The sequence below is a fragment of the Dermacentor andersoni genome, chromosome 8 (assembly GCF_023375885.2).
Source record: "Dermacentor andersoni chromosome 8, qqDerAnde1_hic_scaffold, whole genome shotgun sequence".
In the NCBI taxonomy this organism is placed as follows: domain Eukaryota; kingdom Metazoa; phylum Arthropoda; class Arachnida; order Ixodida; family Ixodidae; genus Dermacentor; species Dermacentor andersoni.
Window position 1 is genome coordinate 20,981,537 of NC_092821.1, and position 13,416 is coordinate 20,994,952.

Sequence of the window (13,416 nt, forward strand, 5' to 3'; positions counted from 1 at the left end):
AACCAGGCACCGTCAGGCTCAGCAGACCGCTGTGCAGAGAGCACCACAAACCGTAGCTCGCCGTTCACGCCGGGCAAACAATTCAGTTCGTTCTCAGGAAAATGACGCAGACTTCAGCCCGAAGACCCTCAAATTCGTGCTGCCGAAAATCAGGCACGACAGCTTCTTCGCGAAAACCCACACGTGCGAGCAGCCAAAAATGAGGCCCGGAAGCTTCAAAGCGGAAGCTTCATACCGGCATAGGAGAGCTTGTCTAGGCAACTTCACCGACGAGATACTCATATGAGGGAAAGTGAAAACCTGGTAACGATAAATCGCCGAGATGAACCACAGGTGCATGCTGCCTAAAACGTAGTCCGACATCGTAGGCGAGAAGAACCCGCGGTATGAGCGCGTCAGGCACACTACCGCAATGTGCCCGTAGCGCCCCGTTGCACGTCCTTCGCGACCTACTTCGCAGATCATAAAGCACAACTGACAGTGTTTCAACAGATGTGTACAAATTAAAATTGCTTTCATTGTAATAAGTACTTTCAGTTGCCGTTTTCAAGCAGTTTACGATGGTTTTGTATGGAGCCGCTCCTCCACCTTAAGGTTGCTGGGAGCTCGCCTTAGCGGAGGGAAGTAATACATGTTTCGACAGATTCTGAACTGAGAGTCGACTGGCTTTATTCAAACGTAAAAGCAGGCTTGCGGTATGGCAGTGGTGGGAACCCAGTCGATCAGCCGCTACGGTTCAAGCAGGGACCAGTGACCTGCACGGCGGGGACAACGAAGTGACGGACGATCGCTACAAGGGCTCCCCTTCCCCCTGTTACGTTTCGCCTACGACGCGCGGTATAGCCGGCGCGGATGCAACGGACGCCGGGGCTTCGTTCAAAGCGGCGGACATTTTGGCCCGTTCAGCGCTGCCGCAACGCCTCCCCGCCAAGCGCGTCCAGGCATGTTTCAATGCCAAGTGTATTCGTGTGTGCGTGTGTGTGTGTGTGTGCATGTTGGTGCCCACGCTTGTCAAGGCGCGGCAGCCGGGGAGAGGAGCTCCCCAAGTGTGAAGCGAGGAGGTCTGACCGGCGCCGGCCCGGCGGATGCGTCACCTTCTAGTCTCGACGTGCCCGAGCGCCGCCTTCACGTGGCCTCATCCAGAGACGTTCCTTCTTGCCCGCGACTCCGAGAGTATAAAAGCAGCTGCCCCCGGACGCCAGGAGGGAGGCTCCGATTTCTTCCGTCGAGTTACGTGCTCTCCTGTCTCTCCACTTCGGTCGACCTGACCGGCCGCTCTTTTGCGATGCTAGAATAAACAAGTTGTTCTGTTAGCAGTCGACTCATGTTTTGCCGGGACCTTCGGATGCTTCCAGTTGTGCCCCAGGCCGCCAGGCCAACGCTACCCTTGCGGCTTGCGACCCATTTGCAACAACTCGTGCCAGCGGTGCGATTGCAACACTCCTAGAATGCCGTAGGCTTAGGTGTGCATAACGGAAGGAATGAAGAGCTAATGTTCAGGATAGGCTGATTTCACTAGGGTTGAGGATTGGGCGAGTTGGTATTGCATTCTAGAACTGATACAGCGCAACATACAAAGGAAGAAACAAGCCGAGCCGGCCAGATAAAGGAACGGAGCGCTGACTTCCAACTTTTTCACGCGGTCACACGACACTGTCTTTTGTTTGGCGCGAACGTCAACCTTCAAGGTTTTCTTTGAACGTGAAACGGCACGAAAGGGGCCTTCATTGGAAGGAGTCAATTGGGTCTTGATGCAATCGCGCCGCTGAAAGACGTGCGTGGTTATGTCTATAGTGTCTACCAATTTCGGGGAGTATCCCGATCTAATGATAACCTGCCTGTGTACTACTTGAATAACATTGCTTTAGAATCGACAAGTTCATATAAGTACTTTGGCCTGCATATAACATCTAAATTCACGTGGAATCATCACGTCGGATATATAATTAACCAAGCCAACCGCTTGCTGGAATACTTACGCCGTAACTTTTCTCATGCTCCCTCTCCTTAAAATTACTACTTCATAAAACACTGCTTCGGCCAAAATTAGAATACGCTGCAGCTATATGGGACGCTTTCCACGAAAACCTAATACATTCCCATGAACTAATCCAAAACAACGCCGCTTGTTTTATTCTTTGGAACTGCAACTGTAGTTCGAGCGTATCTTCAACGAAATCGAATCTGGGTCTTCAACCGCTAGCAACACGTTGAAAAATTTCCTGCCTTTCATTTTTTCATAAGCTGTATCACCATCATAGACTTCATACAAAATTCATGTCGCGACTATATTACTTATCTCACCGTACTGATCATTAGCATAAAGTTGGGATTGGTGCATGTAACGCGACATATTTCTTACACTCATTTTTGCCACGCACGTCGAAAGATTGGAATGAACTTCCTTTTGACATTGTTTCCAATAATAACAATGATAATTTTCGGAAAGCACTAGCTAACACTGTATAATAGCAAACATTTGTGTGAACTAATGTTGGTGTTTTCATTTTTTCTTGTTTAATTTACTTTTATATATTATGTTCTATTACTGTATTTATCATACTTTTAGCTAACATTGTATAATTATCAAATATTATGTATAAGCTCGTAATTTATTTCCTTCTTATTTGTTGTATAACTCACTCCCCTGTCTAATGCCGAAACGCCCTGAGGGTAAATAAAATAAATAAATAAATAAATAAATAAATAAATAAATAAATAAATAAATAAATAAATAAATAAATATTGTCGGGAACCATAAAATAAATAAATAAATAAATAAATAAATAGATAAATATTGTCGGGAACCTAAACACAAGCTGCCCGCGGGTGATACGTGGGGGTATAGGTCGAAGCTGGTCGAGTCAGTCAGGAATGTAGCATAAGTGCTGCGCAGCCGCTGGCAGATTATCTTGATCGCTGCCCCAAAATTGGCCAGGAACGCGGATTGATGACCCATAGAGCATCTCGGCTGCTCTGACTCCGAGGTCATCCTTGATTGTCGCTCGCAGCCTCAGTAGTACTAGGGTAGCCCTCCCACGCAGTGCTGTCTGTCGAGCGTGCCAGTCAATGACGCCTTCAGTTGTCGGTGGAGACGCTCCACCATGCCGTTGCTCTCCGGGCGGTAAGCCATGGTGTTTTGAAGGCGCATGCCGAGGAATCTCGCCAGGGCAGGAAAAAGCGAGCTTTGAAATTGTCGCTCTCGGTCAGTAGTTATGCGCTAAGGGCAACCGTACCGCGACACCCACGCAGCAGCAAGTGCTTCCACCGCTGTTTCCGCCGTGAGCTCTTGTAGAGGCATCGCCGCAGGCCACTTTGAGCACAGGTCGACACACGTGAGGAGCTACCTGAAACCTTGGCAGGGCGGCAGTGGCCCCATCAAGTCTAAATGCACGTGATCGAAACGGCTCTCTAGTGGTCGACCTGCTGCACCGCTGAACGCGTGTGCCAGGTCACTTTCACGGCTTGACAAGCTTGGCAGGTTCTTGGCCAGCTTCGAACATCTTCCTTGATCCCTGGCCAGACGAAGCGGTCTGTGATGAGCCCCTGTGTTCCTCTCATGTCGGGGTGGCTTAGCTTCCGAAACTGATCTAAAGGGCAACTCCGGCGTTTTATTAACCATATTAGGATATTGTCATTTTCAAATGGCATTGACAGTCGTGTTACCGGAAGGGTGGTTCAATTTGCTTAGAAATTAATTGATAATTTTAAATAATAAACGAGATACCAAAACCAAAACGGGTAGCTGCAGCGTGTGACGTCACGATGAGTCGATGACATCAGGTCTAACACTACCATACTGTAAACACGCAGAAAGAGTGCTAATCACGCAGTATACATGACGCTAACGCCGAATAAGCAAAGCTGGTGATGTCTCCTGACGACACGGGGAGCTTTTGCAGGTTTTCCAAACTAGACAGCGGTGATTTCAGCGACGATTTCGGCGACGATGGCGGTGTAGTCTCTGATGTCACACAAACAGGGTGACATCAGAGTCTTGAGTCGGGAATGCAAGTAATCTTTAAAATTCATTTTCAAGAAAACTACATGAATTGCAGCCATATTGCTTGGCACAGATAATCAGGGTGCAAAAGAGAACGTATATTCAAAATTTTATGACGATCAGTGGAAAAACCGCAGGAGTTGCCGTTTAACACAAATGGGCGAGCAGCTGCACGCGATGTGTCGCACGTGTCTACGGTTGCTTTGTAGGGAAGCGGCACCTCCGCAAGCTGGAGCAACGAGCCCTTTTTTCCGCAATTGGCCGCAGCTCGGAGTAGTTTTGCTGGACGAATGCCAGAGATTGGAAATCCACAGGGTCAGCAGGCACAGCGCCGATCCGCGAGAGTGCGTCAGCTGCCCGATTTTCAGGCCCAGAGATATGGCGGGTGTCCGTCGAAATTCGTAGATAAAGGAAAGTTGCCGAAGCTCACGTTCTGAGTACGAGGAACTGTCGTACTTGAAAACGAAGGTGAACGGCTTGTGGTACATCAGAATGTAAATGCTGCAGCCTTCACAAAAAAAAAAAAAAAGCGAAATGCTTGACAGCGCAATAGACGGTCATCCTCTCTATCCAGATTTGAAGGTGCTGTAGCGAGCTTTTGTAGGTTTGAGGCGCTTTAAAAAGAAGCGCAGCGGCTTTCTGTCTGTGCCATCGTGCTGCTGCAGTACTGCACCCACTGCTGTGTTCGACGTGTCTACCATAAGGCGAGTTGGCGCGTCGGGCAGCGGACGAATCAGCAACACTGCAGTTGCCAAACGCGTTTTGGCTTTCTGCAAGGAGTGTTTGTGCTCTGAGGACCAGCAAAAGGTACGCGTTTCTTTTTGGGGAGTCGTCACGCGGTGGGTCGGTAAGCTGCTGAGGAACTTGCTCACAGGATGGTATGAAGCGCCTCGGAAAATTTATGAGTCCCAGAAAATCTCGCAACTTTCGGAAGGTCATTGTGGATGGGAAGTCCTCGAGTGCCCGCACCCGTGATTCCAGTGGCTTTATGCCTTGGGGTGAAATGCGATAGCCGAGAAAATCCCGGGCTTCAAATCCGAAAATGCATTTATCGGGCTTCAGGACCAGGCCGTGTTCATTTAATCCCTCAAATACAAGCCGAAGGTGCTCTTTGTGCTCTTCGTCTGTGCGACTTCCAATGAGAATGTCATAAGGTAGATGAAAATGAACGGGAGTCCGCGCGTGACCTTGTCCATGAACCTTCGCAAAGTTTGCGCCGCATTCTTCAAACCGTAAGGCGTACGGACATACTCAAGTAGGCCAAATGGAGTTGTTATTGCTTTCTTCGTAGTGTCGCTGGGTTCGACAGGAATTTGGTGGTACGCGCTGACCAAATCGATCTTGCTCTATATTTTGGTTCCTGAAAGACGAACGCCGAAGTCATGTATGTGAGGAAGGGGATTTTCATTTCATTTCATTTTATTTCCTGCTTGAAAGCGCAGTAGACCTCGGGAAATAAAGCTGTAGCTTGAGAAGCTCTCGAGGGCCACAAGGTTCGTCGACAATGACACCATCGAGCATGTGGTGCAAAGATAGGATACAGGAAGATGAAACTTGACTCTATTAAAAAAACAGAGTACTTCTGCATTAGTAAACAAAAAACACCAAGTAGGACAGCAGTATATGATATACACACAAAAACTAATGAAATACAAAATTAAAGGCTTGAAGAACGCCACTTTAGAAGAATATATACAGGGATAACGGCGCTAATTTTATTGTAGCAAATACATTGGATGTAAGGTTAGGTAAAAAGAAAAGAAGCGATGGCAAGGTTTTATATACACAAGTGTAAAAAACAGAGACGGCATACAAAAGCCTAACGAGACGCTCCCAACTCATCCTGCATTTCAATGCAGCCCGAGTTGTAAGGACACATTATCAAGATACGATGTTTACCTACTGAAACAGTATGAAGCAAAAGAATGCGAGCACCAATAATCAATATATGATGTTTACTTACAGGAAGGTTTCGCTACATATTTCCGCAAGCTACATATTTCACTTTTAACGGGTACTTCCGCAAGGATCAGCTGAACCTTAACAAAATGAGAAAAACACTTATCGAAAGAACGCTCGGAGGTCGGCACTGCTGCACCTGTTAATATCAAGGGACGCATCATAGAGGCGGTTCAGTAATGCTGGAAGATAATATTTCAGCGTCTGTTGGCCATAGTGAGTCCGTGGTGTGTTAAGAGTGTAGTGCCTTGGATGGCGTAACGGGTATGCCAACTCAGACAGAGTTGAAACGTTGTCCCGAATTTCCTGTTTGTAGCGTAAGCACAGACGTATATCGAAAAGACTGAATATTCGCGGTATATTGCTGTTGTCGAAGAGGTCTGCGCAGGGGTGATCATAAGGTAGGCTGAAGGCAATTCTCAAAGCCTTCTTTCGAAGGAGATTTTTTCAAAGGGGGTTGACACGTGCACGTCTTTAGCTTTTTCGGGTGACCGCTTTTCACCACCTAACAAATGTTATCGCACAGCGCAGGACGCGCCCGCAGGTTTTGGCAGTTTCTTGATTGTTATAGATGGTTCTATCCGCTGTCTGTTACCGATCCTTACATGTCACCAATCCTTATTTACTGTTATCACCAGTTCATACATGAAATCTGAAGGATTTCATGTACGAAATCCTACATACATGCCGCGAATGGTGTAGAACTTTCTGGAAGACACACGGGCACCAGCGATTACTCTGGAACCTTTGATCACTCAACCGCGTATAAAAGCCGACGCACTTGACCGGCAGATCAGATTTCGACGACCGCCGACTATGTTCGCCGCTTTTGCTGTGCTTTGAGTCAGGCTTGTTTTCGTGGGCACAAGCATAGCGAAATAAAGTCAACAAGAAGGGAGGCTCGGCGAAAACAGGCAACAGGAAACACGTCACCGCTAGTGTTAGTCCCATTCGATAGATGACGCGAGCATCGGGAAAAAGAATTTGAAATGAACTTACAGACAGCGTTTTATGACTTTTTATTATTTCCCGCTAAAACTAAAAAGTTTGGGTATAAATGATCTCATACTTCGCGACCTATATTTCTTGCGTCACCTAGCAACAAGCTAACGGAAGGCCAGGCGTGACAAATGCATGTGTCATACGCCAGACAGGCCACCGAAGCCGGCGAGTCCGGTTGCGCATGTGAAGTTCGCCTGTTCAGCGACTCCTCTCTTTTGGATGCAGCGTGTTTGTTGGGCTGCCGGCGTATTCTTGCGTTCCTTTTTCACATCGACACGGCACCACTGCACTATTGAACAAGGAGAAGGTGAGAAATTTTGTTTGACATTCTGCGACTCATTTCAAGCAATTTTTGCTTTTACGGCATAGAAACGAGACTTTTGGCGCAGTTAGCGAAAAACAGCTCGGCCATCCTGGCGTAATTAAATTGAGTTGATGACTCGTACTGGGAGACGCTTGCAATGCTTTCTATGAGCCCCAACATTATTATAACTTATTTCGGTAGTTTTTTGCACGCTCGCGCACCCGGCGTTGTGACGCAGATAGCGAAAAGCAGCTCGGCCGTGTGATGCAGTGTTTCGCGTGTGCTAGTTTCGCGTATACTATTGTAATTAATTTCGTTAATTTTTGGGATACATTTGAGGCACGCCTGTGGTTGTGACGCAGCAAAATAAGCAAGCCGGTCGTGGTGAATATTTGGCGTGTACTGAATCTTAGTGAGACAATTTGTGACGCTTTCTACGGCGCCGCTACATATACGTTCATTCGCTACTCACGCTTGTCGAAGACGCGACGAGCCTTTGCCAAGAGTGATAACACTGGAGTGTGCTGTTTGCGCCGGCAGAACACGCAAACCATAACGCCGAGGAGCTCAAAAACCAAGAACCCGAAAATTATGTCTCCTCAAAGAATACAAACAGGCTTTGCACCTACGCATTTCTCTTGAGTGCGAGTAGAATGCATTCTGCGAGCATTTAGCATGATCTGGCTGAGAGCCTGTGTTGTGGGAGTTCTGTGTATGTAGCGTACTATCACTTTGGCTGAGGCCTAGTTGCTTTCAAAACGCGCAGTCGTCCGTGCAGTTGTGCTCTTAAAGTGCAGGGAATAATGCCTGGTAATGGGGAATGCTTGGAAATAAGATGTTTTCTTCATAACTTAACATAACGGCTTGCAATGGGTCGGGTATTCACGACACCATGTATGTAAAAGCGAATTGCTTTTGTTAGTAATGTCGCCCATTTATCACGTTCGCACGTTTCGCCTCTATACGCAGTATTCCTATGAGGTCTAAATGCCAAAACGACACATGCTGGCAATTAACTTTTTTTCAGGTGATGCCGGTCCGGTGGAGCTTCGTACGAGAACTACTGCTGCTTACCTGGTGCCACAATGTTTGATGAAAGCACAAAAGGCCCGGAACGAGCATTTATACAGATCGAAATAAACATTTCCTCGTTTACAAGGCGTTTTGAGTCTACTTTATGAAATTGCACGAGGCACAGATTCGATGGAGGCTTCTAAAGATCGTTCGCATTCATTTTAGTCAAATGCATGATTCCCCACTAAGCCGACGCACGGTTGAGCGACAGAAACACACGCAAAAAAAGCGCTGAGTTGCGCAGATGGCGTAGCGCGTGCCAGCCAGCGTTCAAAACGCGCGCGCCCAAAACCGAACCCGGAAGGAGTTCATCCCATCCGCTTGGTGCGCTGCAGTTAATTCGGCCGCTGGGCTCTATAGACCTCAGACTCTGCCCAGGTGGCGCTGCGGAAAAACCCGTCATCAGCGCCCCCGTCGCAGCCTTGGCGCTAACTGAGTAGTGCAAGGAGAGCTGTCCGCAAGCGAAGGTGCATAGGCCACAATAGACCCTTCTCTTTCGTTTGTGTTGAGGCACGGTTTCCTAAAAATCAAGGACCTGGAAAGCTGCTTCTGCCCATCCACGCTTCGGAAAGGAAGCTCAGCAGGACGAAGTACGTGTACAATATAAAATAGTCTCAAGTGTTATTTCGGCGTGCTGCAACTCGTAAGTACAGAGAGCATCAGGTTTGTCTACAGGCATATCAGCATAAAAAACTAAGCATTTCAAATTGGTTCATATTAAATATGTCCTCAACGCAAGACTTAAGGATCTCCTATATTTTTATGTATTTTATCGTAATGTTTTGTCTCGCAATTATTTATAGAGGGTAAATCCTTTCATAGCCTTTTTCCAGGGCAGCAAACCGAAAACGTTTTCCAAGGCAGCAAACAGCGTGCGATCATAACGAAAGTAAGCTTCCTACAGTGCCTACACGCTGCATCTTTCTTTCTCGCAGGAGCTACAGCATCGCTCGATCAGTACTTTAATTTGAACTTTTCGCAGACGCTTCGAGCAACAAGCGCGCACAAATAAATGTAAATAAGCGCGATATTTTTTTTTCTTTACACACGTGCGTTACTTCGCAATTACTCATCCTGTGCTCTACAGCAACTTTATTGCTCACATTTGGAAAACGGAGTCGCGCAGGCTCAGCACATCGCGAAGCGTGCTTGTTGTATCGGCGCAGGACATACAATATACCGAAAGTAGAAATGAGCTCGCGATACAACGATGCTCTAGAACAGGATTTTGAATTCATGAACGAACCAAAATGTTTTGATAAGCTGACCTGCCAAATCTCTCCGTTCCACTTGTTGAGTCAAGCGGAGGCGGACGTTTGTTAAAAGGTGGAGATATCGATGGCGCATAAGCAGGATGGTTCGCAACGTTGTTTTTTTTTTTGTTACCAACGAATTCGCGGCTGCAGGTTCTTGAGTTTTCGCTTGGTTACCACGGTCCTCCGTCAGGGCTACGCAACACAATTACAGAAGAACAAAATCGTCGCGCTTTCTCATGCGAGACGCTGTTTTGTGGGGAATGTAAGTAATCCGATTACCCAACAGGTTGAACAGCCCGTATCCAGCGCTCTCTCCTTTTCCCTTCATACGATCGCGATGGAAATCGGTAAAACTGAACGTTGTTGTTCCGTCCTTCACGTTCATGGCAATTTACAACACAACAGTAGCGTCGATTGCGGCGTTTCTTCGTAGCGTGACGAGATATCGCCGTTGCAGTCGTTTCCGCCATCAGACTGAAGAGTGAGCCAGCAAGCGCTTTATGGCAGTTCAGCGGCGCGTCCGACTAGCGTAGAAATCCATAGCTCTCTGTCTGGGTGTTAAATGCGCAAAACAGTCGCAATATGGACCAAAATCTAGTTAAATCGTCGTTTCGCAGTCGCTAGCTGCATGGGCAACTTAGCAAGGGAGTCGGGCTTCGCACTACTCAATTACTGCCTCTTCGCAACGGCAGGTGGCGCCACGCTTCTTGCAAAACTCCAGAGTCTGACGTCCATGGCAATACCCGCTTTTGTTGAATGTCTTTCTCTATGACAAAAGTTCGCCGAATAAAACGCAAGTTTCGCCATTCATAGTTTTCCTTTCGTCACCGTCACTACCACGTGACAATATTGATCCGGAGTTGTGACGGCATTCAAGGCTCGGTAATCACCACAAGGCCGCCAGTCACCACTGTCCTGCTTTGGAACCAGATGGAGAGGTGAAGACAAATTGCTGGAGGAAAGACGAAAAGCGCCGAGCTGAAGCATGTGTTCGAACTCATGGTGGGCGAGTTGCAATCTCCATCCAGCGAACCTCCGTGGCCGCGTGGCGGCAAGTGGGCCGATGGTGGTGACATGACGCGTCATCATGTGTTTCACGGGCAGCGCATCGTTCCGGGGCTTCGCGAGTTGCGAGTACTCGGAAAATAGCTTGTCGTACGTTGAGACCGGCCGATATGTACAGATGTCAGATGATGTGAGCTTGGACTGCAGGCCAAGTACCTCGAGTAATGTGACGCTATCCTTTACGCGCCGACTGCGAACACTGACATCTAGGTTGAAATGGTGAGAATGTCATATCCCAGTGTGGCGATGCTAACGACGGCGATCACAAACAATCATCTGTGCAATCGCCGGAGTCCGATGTCTAGCGTTATTGACCGGAGCCCATATGACGCGATAGCCGTGTTGTTCACAGCGTGGACCGTGGGTGTGGACTTGCCGCGTTGGCGATCTGCAGCCGTGGGAAGAACGATAGACAGCTCGGCCCTGGTATCGACGAGGTGGTGGGCGCCCGTGAGGCGGTCGACTACGAAGAATAGGCGGTTTGCTTGAGCGCCGATGTCGCATGCCGCCGTTAGCGACTGCGCGGTGCGTTACTCGTCCACGAACAGGGCTGGGTGCAGCGACTTGCTTGCTCGCGAAATTGACGGTGATATCAGCACAACTGCCGCGGCGAGTCCGCAGGTGCGCTGCAAGACTGTGAAGGAAAATGGTTGCGCCAAAGTTGGTCTGGCCAATGTTGCCGTCCATCGTCAGCTTCTCCAGTGCATTGCTGCCTGTTTCCTCCAGGCGCGAGAGTCGGTCTCCTGGCTCTGAGACCCTCGCAGCGGCGACGGGTAGCAGTCCCGGAGGCTGACAGTCTCGCATGGGGTCAGTGAGTGCAGCTAGCCGATTAAGACTCGTCTTCTTCGGAACCCGCCAGCACCACCCGTGCGGACTGTGGGAAGCGTCACAAGAACAGCTCGCTCAAAATTAGAAGCTGGCTCACTTTTGCGGAGCGGCCACCTAGCAACTGACGCAACCGGTGCAGGAGTTGACTGTCGTTGGTCGCCGAGTTCATCAGGGAGGAGCTGTTGGAGCCTACTTTGATGCAATGACTCGAGAAACGCTGCAGAAACGTGCGTTTCAGGTCGTCGTATGCTGTGGCCGAAGGCGTACCAGCTAGCAAGTCACCTATAGCAACGGCCATATCGGAGGGTAGCACACCGACGACGTGCAGGTACCTTGATGTCTATGGAATGATGCGCCGGAGTTGAAAACGGGCCTATACTTGCATGAACCAAACTCGAGGATTATTGGACCAAAATCTGGGAAACAGAAGCTCTGCGGCTATGACAGTAGACTGAATCGTGGTGTCGTCTCTGTCAGCAGGAGTAGGAGCAGCGTTGCCCAAGGCCAGTGTTCGAAAAAAAAAAGTAAATGTCCTGGGTCACCACTTATTGGGAGCTCGATTAAGTAGAGGCAAGTAATACACGTTTTGACAGGTTGAGAACGGTGAGGAGATTCACTTCATTGAACCGTAAAACAGGTTTGCCGAGCGGTAGTGGCAGCCGCTTCTGTTCGAGCAGGCGGCAATGGCCCCCACAATGAAAGAAACTGGATTTCCGGAGCAAGGGGCTATGACCCCTCCGGCGGGGACAACAAAGTGACGAACGGTCGCTACAAGCTGTTTCTGTGCTTCGTGTCCACACATTTCAATGACTGGTTTCTCACTATTATATTCAAACTGTCACGTAACCAGCTACCACAAAGGTAACTGTGCGCGGAAAATTATAGAGGCAAAAGCGCTAATCAGCGAAGGGGCAAATTGACAGTACAAAGCCGATTGTCTTATCAGATGAACAAATTTTCTTGAATTAGCTCGTGCGATAGAAAGCGTGATGCGGCTGTTAGCTAATACATATATATTGTCACGTGGTGGTGACGTAGAAGAACACAGTAGAAATACTGTGAACGAGAAAACTAACTTTTATTGGGCGAACTTGTGCCCACAAAATAGGCTACACTTATAGCACAACGAAAGCGGCGAACACAGTCGGCGATCGTCGGAAATCTGATCAGCGGGTCAAGCGCGTCGGCTTTTATACAGAATCGTCGAATGTTCCAGACTAATCGTTGGGACCCGCGTGCCTTCCACAAAATTCTACACCGTTCGCGTCGGGCGAATAAATCAGATAACACAAGGTTCGGCGACAACAGACTGCGGATAGAAGCATCGATAACTTTCCAGAAACTTCGGATACATGCAAGCGCGTCCCGCGCTGTGCGATAAGATTTGTTAGGCGGCGAAACGTGGTCGCCCGATAAATATAAGTACACGTGTCAATACCCCCCTCTTAAAAAGCATCGTCCCGATGCTACAAATATAAGAGAGCGAAACACAAAAGGACACTTATTAAACATAAGTAACAAAACAACGAAAGGAAATCAAGTCCAAAGGTCAGCTACGCGAAGTCCCAAAGTTCGTCAACGCTGGTGGTACGGCTTGAGTCGCACAACGTGGACAATTTCAGGTCGTGAGCGACGCCGCTGTGACAGCGAAATGCCGTCTGGCACGACCTCATAGTCCAGTGCGCCAATACGTCGGATGATCTTGTACGGTCCGAAATAGCGACGCAAGAGCTTCTCGCTCAGTCCTCGTCGGCGTATAGGGGTCCAAACCCAAACACGGTCACCGGGCTGGTACTCGATAAAGCGTCGTCGGAGGTTGTAGCGTCGGCTGTCGGTCCTCTGCTGGTTCTTGATCCGCAGGCGGGCGAGCTGTCGGGCTTCTTCGGCGCGCTGGAGATAGCTAGCGACGTCAAGATTTTCCTCGT